Raw genomic sequence first — 11,669 nt, 5'->3', positions numbered from 1 at the left:
AGATATTAATAATGCAAGGTCACAACTGGAATGCCGAACTGGTGGAATTCCCTTTTTCTCTTCACAGGAACATCTTCTATCAAAGACTTTCTGTTTTCTCTTCAACCATTTACCAAAGCTGAACAACAGCTTAGCAATAGTCCCATGTTTCCCAGAGGACAGTCCTATCCACTTGTGCTGGGAGACCGTCTGTTCACAGGCCCTTGTAAGCTCACAGGGCATCATCAATAGAGACACAGGCAACGTTGAACCATAAGCTGACTGGCCTGGGAACAGAGGTGTAGCTCTGAACAAAGTACTGGGATAATGATGAGAAAATGCTACCATGAGAAAATAGTTTACACTGGAGAGCCGGAGGGGTAAAATACTTAACACCAGACTTAAAGAAAATGTTTAGGTGTTGATCCAGTTTCCCAGTTAGGCTGATGAGCTTTCTGTGCTTGCTTCTCAGCATGAGAGGAAGCCTTTGAGCTGAAAAGGATGCCCACATACTCCACTGTTAGCATTGTTGTCATAACAAAATGGGACTTCTTCTGTAATGTCCAGAAATGTCTTCTGCATTTACAGTTCAAGCTTTGCTCCTCACATTTTTCTCATAGACCTCCCTAGCTCTCAGTCATAAAGCTTATTTGCTGGTACTAAAGGTAAATTTGAAAAATGTTTGTCAATGTTTAAAACAAATCTTGCTAATGTTACACTATTATTAATTAAACCGTAATTTCCACCTGTATTTATGATTTACTCAGTCTAAACTGCAGTGTCCACACACTACAACAGTTACATGTCAGTCAGTGCAAACATTGAACTTCTGTGTTTTTTGTTATTGTATCTGTAACAATAATAGATGCATAAAGATGGAAAGCTGAATTGCGCTTACTTGTCTTATTGACTCAATGTTGCACTTCACAACTTACCATGCTATCTCTATCAAATCTTATTTCAGCTTCAGCCTAAATGGTCAATACAATACTGTGTACAGGGTAGTTAACAAATCATTGTGTTTAAAGCATGATACAAATAAATAAAAATAAATTACTTAAACTGTTCCATAAACTAGCTAATATGTCATTCCTTGAGGTCACACTGAAGTCACAGTCGAGTAATCTTGGGTAACAGATTTGTGCAGAAATATCTGTACGTGAAAACCAAGCAGCTTAAGAAATTCTTAATGTAAGACCCAGACTGAGACAAGTTAAAAGGACAGGGTGGGAAGGCTGAGAGGACAAGAGACATTCAAAGGAAAAAAATTTAATTCCAAGCTCTCGTCCACTTTCCTTTAAGATTTTAAGGACACAACAGTACTCCATCCTGAGATATGCTAAGTTTTCAAATAATAGATTATTAGGAATCACATCACTCATGCAAAAATAATATTTTATGTTGGACTAATTGTGTCATCATTAGCATTTTTCATAGATTTGGCTGAACTCATTCCTTGAGTTAGGAACCTTTTCAATAGTACATTATTGAAGCAGCATGTTTTCATCGTGACAGAGAACGGAAAAAAAGTCAGCAAAAAGGCTCTCTTCAAAAAACTTGGAAACGATTCATATACTTTAAGGAAGTACAAGAAAGCCTGCTTAAGAGAGTTTAGGCTGTGTCAAGAAAAAAGATAACCATACCAAATATGACTCGGGATAATCAATTTTTGGGCCATTCCTAATGCTGAGTAAGCCTTTGAGTTTGTTTATTTTCTATAAGGTATATTGCACTCACAATCACACCTATGGACAAGTTAACCTGACATGCATATCTTTGACTAAAGGAGAAACCTTGAATACCTGGAGATAACTGGCAATGCCACACAGATGGGCATTAGCTGGCTAGTGAGTTTAAGCCAGGAATCCCTTACTCTATGCACTGTCATGCCTTCCTACATTACATAGGTATAACTCAAATAAATGGCATTCCTAGAAACCAACAGCCCACAGCTAGTAGAAGTGGGGCTAATTTCAAAAGGAAGAATACCATATTGCAGATAATCTACATGATGCATGTGTGAAAGATTGGTGAGTTTCTTGCGGTAAGCCCCTCGATTGTCAGTATCATCAATGGCTCTCCCAAAGAGACAAGCTTCTTATTATTTTTCTCAAAGCTATCACCCTGTCCATACCGCTCATTCTGTTCCTGTCAGCAGTGCTGCTCATCAGACACCCCAGACACATTTTCTTTTCTTGTCTGCTCTCTCTTTTTTATATCTACACAATAGAAGAGATAATACTGATACAGTCTTGGTGTAACTTTGATGGTTTTCTGGTTTACATTGAATTTTCCAGCAGATCCCTCTTTTTGATCTTCAGTTTTCCCTAAACTTTTCAATTTGAAGATGTGAAAAGCGAAACATTAAAATTAAGACTACCTGTGTTAAAAATCAAAAATGTATTTCTGTTATTTCCATTCAATTAGTCTTTACTTTTCCACATCCATGGTGGCAAAGCTGCAAATAGAATTTGTAGAGACTAATTAGTGCTGCTCACACAAATGCCTTTCTGCTTCCAAGCTAGTGGGCTGCTGCATACATACCGAAAGGGTCCCTCAACTGAAAACATGCAATCATTGTATTGAGTCATGTGTGCAGAAGTGTGGAGCACTTTTTCAAATCAGTTGAAAAAGTGCTCCACCAACCCCTCATACCTGACAATTCTTGGTCAGCACTCTGCGTTTGGGATTTTTCTTGCATTACGCCACATGCACTTATTTGTTGCTTAACCTCTTAAGCCTCAAGCCTAACTCATCTCCTGCCTTTTCCCCCCGTATCAGGGAGCATTGGGGCTTAAGAGGTTAATAAGCTTTAAATGCAAAGACCATATTTATCTAAATGTACAGTAACTTCAATGATAATTCAGTGTGATCTATCACATGCTGTCAGAGAAACAGTAACCTTAAGCACTGCTTCATCACTATGTCCCCACTCAAACTAGAGTATTCCCTAACAGATCAGCTTAAAGAAGGGGATTTATGGATTTCAAGGGCTTTGAACTGATAGGAAACAGCATGCAAACAGCACTCTCATGAGTCAAATCCCACTCTTTAAAGATCAGTCCATTGATCGCAAACTCATCTCAAAGGTATTTTGTAGCCAGTGAATTTTGAAATTTCTTTGGCTTTGAAAACAAACTTGTTACAAAGCCAGTTTTTGACATCATGTTTGAAATATGCTACTTGTACTCGATCAGGCAAGCCAGACCTATGGAGGGGTGAAAAGCCTTCTCTCATAGAGTCCTGTTGAAGCTGAGCAAAGAAAAAAAAATCTAAATAAAAAAAAACCCCTAAAAATTGTACATGAAAGCAAGAAATCTTGATAAATAAACAGAAAGACAGAGTTTAAGAAAAATCTGTTTTCAAATTCCAGAGTGAGAAAGGTTGCTGTTTGACAGTCCCACAGAATCATTAATAGCCCATGGTCTGGAACACTGTAACTATACGTCTTTATCAGCTACACTGAGGCAAAAACATTAAATTGAGGATGTGTCACGATGCCTTGTGAAAGTAAAATATTGACCTACTTACTTTATATTTCTATAATGTCTTGTCTTTCAATGGAATCAATAGGAGAATTTTATTTTAGCATTTCTGACATTTTAACTCTTTATTCCTTTCAGAAAAAGGTCTCACACCACCTTGCATAATCAAAACATTTAGAAAGGTAGAATTGTTTATGCTGTCTGGGTTAAGTCTGAGATGAGTTATTTAACTTCTTAACTATGTTGTAACTTTAGAGGTTTATTTTAGCATTGAAAATCAGTGTGGGAGATATCACTTTTACAACACTGTGCCCAAACTGGAATGGTTCATGAATAATTGGAAACTTGACACCTTTGTGGGCTTTAACCTCCTAGGACCTGGCGTCCACATATGTGGACATCACATTTTGGGTTATTTACACCAAAATACTAAATTTTGCTCTACAAGGACCTGATATCCACTTACGAGGACATTATACTGCTACTGTTCTATCAAAATTTTAAACGAATATCTTCATATGTGGCTCTCATTTTTCTTAGAAACAAAAATTAGGTTAAAAAAAATCTGGTAATTCTTTGTTTTTACATTCATCAGGTCCCAATCAGCCCAAATATCAAAGATAAATTAAAAATGCATGCCGTGAAAGAGTTCGGGTCTTAGGAGGTTAAAGCAGTTCAATCAGGTCATCTCAGTATAGAAACAATGTTAGTGAAGGTCACAAATGATATTCGTATGGCCTCTTATCTTTGTGTTTGTCCTGCTAGACCTCAGCACAGCATTCAATACTGTTGATCTTGATTTTTTCTTACAACCATTAGAGCATACCATAGATATTAAAGCTATTACATTGCAGTTGTTTGAATTATATCTGAGACTCAAATTTGTTCATGCAAATGGTGAGTCTTTCTCATATGCTAAGGTTCATTATGGAGTTCCACAGGGTTCCGTGCTAGAACCAGTTCTATTTACATTATACAGGCAGTATGAAGGCGAAATATACATCTTCACTTCTATGCAGATGATACCCAGATTTCATCCATGAAGCCAGATGACACACACTACTTTATATCCATCACCAGAATGAAGGCAGTATTTTTGATTTGGACTTCAGGGTAATCTTAAATGTATTATCCCACTCAGAATTAATGGACTACTTCTTTGCCAACAATTGATCATTGCAGTCATTTTCAAGAGAAAGAAAATGAGAGTTCATCGTGTACTCCATTGTAAAGATTGTATACTTTTTTTTCTCATACTACTACCGTATTAAATTTAATTTTAGCTTTGGGTTGAAGATTCTCTGCGTCATTCTTTGAATCTTACATGAAGCTAAATACTAACTAATAACACCTTCTTCTTACTTTAGACTTAGACTGGATATATATTTCACTTTTCTTTCATTTATCTAATAAATATGCTGCAAGTTATACCGACAACATATAAAATGTAGTGCAGGTCTAATATAACCTCGAGCCTGTGTAAAAATAGGTAATAAAACCTCACATCACCAATAATGCCATTGGTGTAGATCAGAAAAATCCGCAGATCACCTCATGGCTATCAAAGAATGACTTAATTAGGACACTTTTTGAGGTTAGGTTGGTATTAGTGGGCTTCACTTTAAGGAAATCTAGCTCACTTAACCAATGTCCTTATGAGGAAGGTTTTGCGTGTCCTTGCCGGTAAATCGCGCGCGTGCTCCTATGCATACGTGTGAAAGAAAACTAGAGACTGAGTGGGGTAGAGAGGGTCACAGGGAGACACGGAGAGAAAAAGGGGTACGGTACAGGCTGCATCTTCAGCCAACGAGAGTTGGCATTCCCATGCAGAAGGAACAAAGAGGGGGGAAACGGGTGGAGGTGGGTGGGGGAGTAAAGCGCCGAAGAGTGAGGTGAGGCAGAGCTCATTCAGTGGGATCGTTGAGCTGCGGAGCTCCTCGGATTTTACTAACAGAAAATCCCTGTTTGGTCTGTGAAGCGCTCCTGTCTTGGAACGCGGTGCGCTCTGAATCTCGCGGTGGCAGCCCCTCTCTGAAGCTGATGAAATAAGGTCCTGTACGGGGACAGCACCAAAAACTTTTTTTCGCCGCGATTTGCTGCAAAGGTAAGACAATGATTGGCATTTATTTTAAACATGCAAATAGCATACGTAAACACAAACAGGTTGATTATTAACGAGTGAGTGGCTTTTCTTTGGCGTCACATCCAGTTGGTTGTTCATCACCACAACTTACAGGTAAACATAAGTAATTGCTTTGAGAAACGATTACAGGTGCACCTGATATACATGCTAGTAGGTAAACCATTTCAAAAAGCTAATTGGTTGACAGATTTCCATCTCTCCCCCTTTTCATTAACATTTTTGTTTGTTTGTTTGTTTGTTTGTTTGTTTTTACATTCATATCGCAGCTACTCCAAAGGTAAACTGACAACCTGCAGTGAAAAGTCCCACAAGGCCGACCGTCAACAATAAGCTTGAGCTGCAGATTAAATTGCAGCAGTGAAAAGGGCTAAATATGCTCATATTTCTCTTCGGATCGCGAAAATGCCAAATGTTAAATGAAAGTCGGTTGGACGAGATGTAGATAAACGATGTAAAGAAACATTACAGTGGACGGTTAAAAATAAACCCGGCTTTGCGATGGTCAACACTTTGATACCTAACATTTCTGGACACAATTCTGAGGATGGCCCGTGATTATTCTAATAATAATTATCAGAATCAGAATCAGAATACTTTATTGATCCCTGGGGGAAATTATTTTTTGTTACAGTGCTCCATTTTAAACCAACATTAAGACAAGACAGACAATACGCTAACTAAGAATAGTACAATATATACATATATATACATACATACATACATACATAAGTCACTTATAAATAAATATTTGGAAAAGAAACATGTGTAGTTGTAGCAGCAAACAGTGTGTTAAGTGGATGCGTTGTACAGGGAGATGGCCACAGGCAGGAATGATTTCCTGTGTCGTTATTATTCTAATTAACTGGCAGCTGAGCCAAAAACAGCACTCTGTGAAGGTGGCTGCCCTTGTTTTCCTTCATCCAAACGCAAAACGATTCCCATTTTATTATTGTTTAGAGAAATTCAGATGGGTTAAGCGCAAATCACATAGAAAAAGTAGATTTTATTGTAAATAGGTGCTGTGACATATTTTTTACAGTTCCATTATAAATTTTGGTTTGACACCAGGTGTAACTGCGTACTAATTAACAAACCGTGTTTTTCTTGTGTGGCCTGTGTAGTGATTCTGAAGAAAAAGCCAACAAGTTGTAGCCTGTGTTGCAGCTTCTTATAAAGTATTTTATTGTGGAAAATCTATTCGTAGCCTCGTAGAGGTGTCATGTGTCGGCAGCCTCTTGCATTTACAAGACGACCATGCATTTGAGTAATATATGAACTCCTCCCTTAAAAAAAAAACAAAAAACAAAAAACCCGAAAATATCTTATAGCGAGCTGTCGCCTCCCACCCCTTTCCCCCCTTCTTACCTTTGGATACAAACGCCACCCCATCTGAAACCAATCCTTGCAGCACTCTTCCTTATGATATTAAAAGGAATGCACATGGGCGTTGGGGTGTGAGCACACACAAACACACAGTTTTCCAATCGCACTATCAATGTCACCATGGAAACCAATTCTCTTGGCACTCTCAGTTGATCGCCTTCTGCATTAATCTTGGATGGTCTTGAAAACGGTTACAGGGTTGTTTATGGATGCTTCTGTCAAAAGCATGTTGATCAAACCTAGACAGGGTTTGGCGCTTCGCCTGAGTGCAGATAAGTCTATATGTTTGGGTTTAATGGGCATGTTTTCTTCCATCGGTGGGCCTTGTGAGAGGAACTGGCTGTACCATGAGGAGACATGATCGCTGAGGTCTTGACCTTCATTGTAATTGCTACGAGAATCTGTAAAGCAACTGTTCATGCAGCTGATCCATATTGGCAAACTATTGCACTGTGGCATTTTTCTGCCTTGCATGACTGAACCTGTCACACATTCAAGGCAAACCCACACATGCAGCTGGGGGAGGGAGGGGGGATCATTTATATTTGCAAGCATATGTCTTTATCATGTCATGCAGTTTCACACTGTGAAGTGCAGCCATAGCATTTCACATAAATGAAAATTTGCATCCACATCAATGTTTGTATGATGCATATATTTAGCATCCACTTATACAGAAGAAATTAATTACACGTTTTGTAGGCACTGTATCTGTCAGTTCAATTTTGAATCTTCCTTTCCTGCATTTGTTAGGAATTAATTAGGATCAAAAACTAATTATTTCTAGGGTGTTTATGATTTTTTGTTACAAGACAGGAAAAGGAATTTTCTCTCTTTCTGTGCTTTTCAGCTTATAGAAATGGTCAAAGTAACACTGTTGAAAAGACAAATATTGCAACTTTAAAGACAATTTTGCAATGACTATCAAAAATGTAAAATTTTAATAAATATGTTTAAAATATGTTTTAACTCTCGGAAGTTTGGAAGCTCAAAACATGTAACAAAGGAGTTGCCAGTTGTCATGCATGTGCACGCACACACAAAAAACACGCAGTACAGACACACACATGCACATCAAAGTTCCTGCAGCATGGCCAATCTTGCTCTAGAAGTGAAACAAGTCAAAAGTATATTTTGCCAAAGCTGTTATCCTTAACATCTGTCAAGTGCTACTTTAATTAGTGAAGACAACATTCGTTGCCCTCAGGGCAGGACAGATGTTTAGGTTAACACTCACATACACATACACGCTCACATTGTTGTGGAGAAACCGGCTGAAGGCAAATCATGGCGCCTTGTCAAAAAATCCATGCGTCGATTGACTGATATCTTCTTCAGGGACTATCCTCTTTAGTGCAAATTAAATTCCACCAATCAATCTCAATAGTTTTGAAACTTGATAAAGATCTGTTGTGCTTCAGAATTATTAGAGAAGGAATCCAGTAGATAGATTTTTTTAATGTACTCAGTTGACTGGGAACAGTGGACCAACTAAGCAGTCAGCAGTATTTAGACATGAACTGATTCAAAGAAAATTCAAGCTATGTGGTGGAATAAATAAAAACAAACAAAAACAAACAAACAAACAGGTGAAAAATCACCCACTGAAATCCAAAGCACTTTAGTTTTTGCCAGACAAACTGAGGTTTTACACTGTGAGAAGTGTGAGGTAGAGTGCGAGAGAGTTAACATGTGGGAGTAATAGGAAGATAAAATGCTGGGGAGGACAGAGAGTAATACATAGAAGTCTTTGTTTTTAAATTGATAAATGATGGAGTGGGTGAGCAAGGGAGAAGGTGGGGTTGTTTCCCCTCCTTGAGACCGAGATACATTTTTCAGAGAAAAATGTATCTCGAAGCACTTGTTACCTGTCTGGGGCTGGGCAAGTCAGACCTGTTCTCTTATCTGTTTGGAAAGGCTTGATTGAAGACACTGAGAACAAGTGTGATTTAGAATGGGATGAAAAAGGAGGTGGAGAACGTGATGAGAAATGTGGAAGAATGAAGGAAAACTGATGGTAGATGAAGAAAAAAGAAAGAGAGGAAACAGGTGAACTAGAGACCAGTCCACAGCAGGAGGACATCCACAGAGATGTGTACCTGTGTCCATGTGTGGTTGTGTGTCTCCATTCACCCAGCTTCTCTGTGGTCTCGCTGGCAGTCTGTGGCATCTAGTGCTTGAGTAATCCTCCTGGGAACATTCAAAAGCTGCCAAAGTGCCATCCAGCTCCTCTTTTCACTCTTTACCACCCGTGCTTGTCTATCTCTATCTCTATCTCTCTATCTCTCTTTTTACACTCATTCAGCACTCCCCCTTTTCTTTCTCTAGCTGTTGCTTTTATTCCAGTCCTTCCAAATTACAGTAATATCACCCAATTTCATTTTTTTACTCAATTTTACTGTATTTGTTTGCCAACTTTTCTCTCTGGGCTTTGAATCGTGATTTGTCTTTTTCTTGTAACTCTATCACAGCTGTGAGTCTTCCCAATATGGGGAAGAAGGTGATTCATCATCTGTTTTTTTTCCTTTCCCTCTTGTAGTTCTGCCTATAGAACCAATGTTTTGGTTCTCAGAGAGCTGGACAGTTAAGCCTTTCCCATGGGATGACCAAACAAAGAGCCCAGCTCCCTTCACTTCTGTATGACTGCACAGGAACACAATCATAGGCATTCACTAGCGGGACTGCTGCTGGGCAGCAAAATGATAGATCTCTGCTGGCCACGAATGAGGCACTTCTTCATTTTTGCAATAAGACACCAATATAAACTGCCCAATTAATCTCTGATGATGTGCAGGAGAAGAAGCAAAACCACCCACGTGGTGCCATTTAAGTTTACAGTTTATCTCATGTAATGTAAATTTTGTCTCAGAATAATATTTTGTACTGCTGGACTAGAATTCTCCTTAATGAGGGTTCTGACAGCAGAGGTAAAGAAAGACACCTTAACTCCATCATACAAAAACAATACAGTGAAAAAAGTTTACATTTATTTAAATATAGTAAAATTAATTGTACAGTATTATTAGAATTTCTGCCATCACAGCGTAAGGCCTCTGTATATGTGCTGGAAAGGTGCTCTATAGGCTACCCATAAACAGCAACAAAGTAAAATGGTGCTACTTTATGTACTTTTTTGTGCTTTGCAGGCTGGTACATTGCCTCATTGCTACACTATTGTGAAATAAAAAAATTGTAATAGTGGCTTATTAAAATTCATATCATGTAATTAGATGTCATTTTAGCCTTCTAGTGTAATTTAGTGCTTGCAATGTTCTTGGCCCTGTGGCCCATTACTAAACTATCTGAATTTTGGGTTTGGTCCCATCTGGTAGACATGGGTCAGAAGTTATTGTTAGACTATCAAGGATGCGTACTGAAAGTCTGCCAGTGCCATCACATTCTGAAAGTTACATAAATACAGATAAGTTTCCTCACATACTGACTTGATCTGCTCTGCCTATTATATGCAAATCTGCAGTTTTCGATTCCTGTTTTGACCTATATTCTGCATCATATTAGATAACTGCTCATAATTAATATTGGAGGTCACCACACTAGCTGGGGGGGGGGGGGTGCGCACATGAGGTTTGAGTCAGCATTTACTGGTACAGCAAAGGCCTCATCCCTCCCACTCGCTTCATCACTGCCACTGTCCTCCTCCTTGCAAAAACTTCAAACCACCCACATCCCATTGGCACCTGCTACATTGCAATTCAGGTCAGCAGGGGGAGTCACAAAATTACTCCAATAGTGATTGGTAAAGGGAAGAAGAGGCAGGATAGATGGGGTCTCATTTTCTTTCTTTTTTTTTTCCTTCCTGGCACCAAAGACCATGCCACTATGAACAATCATCCCATTGTGTGGCGACAAAAGAAACATAATTGAAGCAGATTTAGAGCTCAAAACAAATAAAAGACTTCATCTGAACAGTGATTTATCGTGACAGATTCACACTGATTATCAGATGGAGCTCCTTTTGGTTTATACAACAGCTTTGTTAACTTGATGTCAGATGCCTTTGCATTTTGCAGAAAGTAGCATCCAATCACAAAAATGCTCTACTTTCAATAACAATAATAGAGCTATTCCATTAATCTGTAGATTGAGACTTTCAAAAACAGTTATGTGTAACTAAAAATATGCCAAAGGGCCTTCTAACTGTTAAAATACATTAATAACAAACATTTTTGTTTAACCTGTCTTTAGGTTTAGGAAAAGTCTCTCGTATCCCACTGGATGCTCCTTTTGCTGTTTACATTTGTCTACCTATCATTTCTATGTTTGATACTTGAAATCCATGTTTTGGAAATCAAATCTTACTGAAACTCAAAGGGGGAAAAACATAAAAATAACACAAAAACAACAAAGAAATTGTTTAATTGCCCATTTCACCCACTACCCCTCCCAGTCTCACCCACCTTCCTCTTCCTTTGCCCCTTTTTACTATTCCACAAATCCTCAATTAAGTGCGTAATGGGCCTCAGAGGCAGGTTTGTGTGCTTCTTTGTTCAGCCTTGGGGGATCGACTGGCATTAATGTTCCTCTTGAGTATGTAAATAGCCTGAGCTGTGGGAGCGCAAAGCAGAGCTGCTACTTGTCTACTTAATCGCAGCGAGCTCCATCACTTTCGGACATTTTAGGGAGCTGAAGCAAGACATGCATGAGAACTTCAGCACTAA

At 38.7% G+C, this 11,669-nt stretch overlaps 1 protein-coding gene across 1 annotated transcript in view; it reads left to right on the top strand.

Moving 5' to 3' along the window:
• The first annotated feature begins 5,203 nt into the window (after positions 1 to 5,203).
• LOC309711462 (excitatory amino acid transporter 2-like) overlaps positions 5,204 to 11,669 on the top strand; it is a 28,493-nt gene continuing 22,027 nt past the window's right edge. The window contains exon 1 of the mRNA XM_082541813.1: positions 5,204 to 5,568. The gene's annotated coding sequence lies outside the window, so the exon portion shown is untranslated. The remainder of the gene's footprint in view (positions 5,569 to 11,669) is intronic.

Source organism: Aulonocara stuartgranti, assembly GCF_965226115.1.
Source record: "Aulonocara stuartgranti genome assembly, chromosome: 7".
Taxonomy (NCBI): Eukaryota; Metazoa; Chordata; class Actinopteri; order Cichliformes; family Cichlidae; genus Aulonocara; species Aulonocara stuartgranti.
The sequence above is the reverse complement of the archived record's forward strand: the minus strand, read 5'-3'. Positions and strand labels throughout refer to the sequence as shown.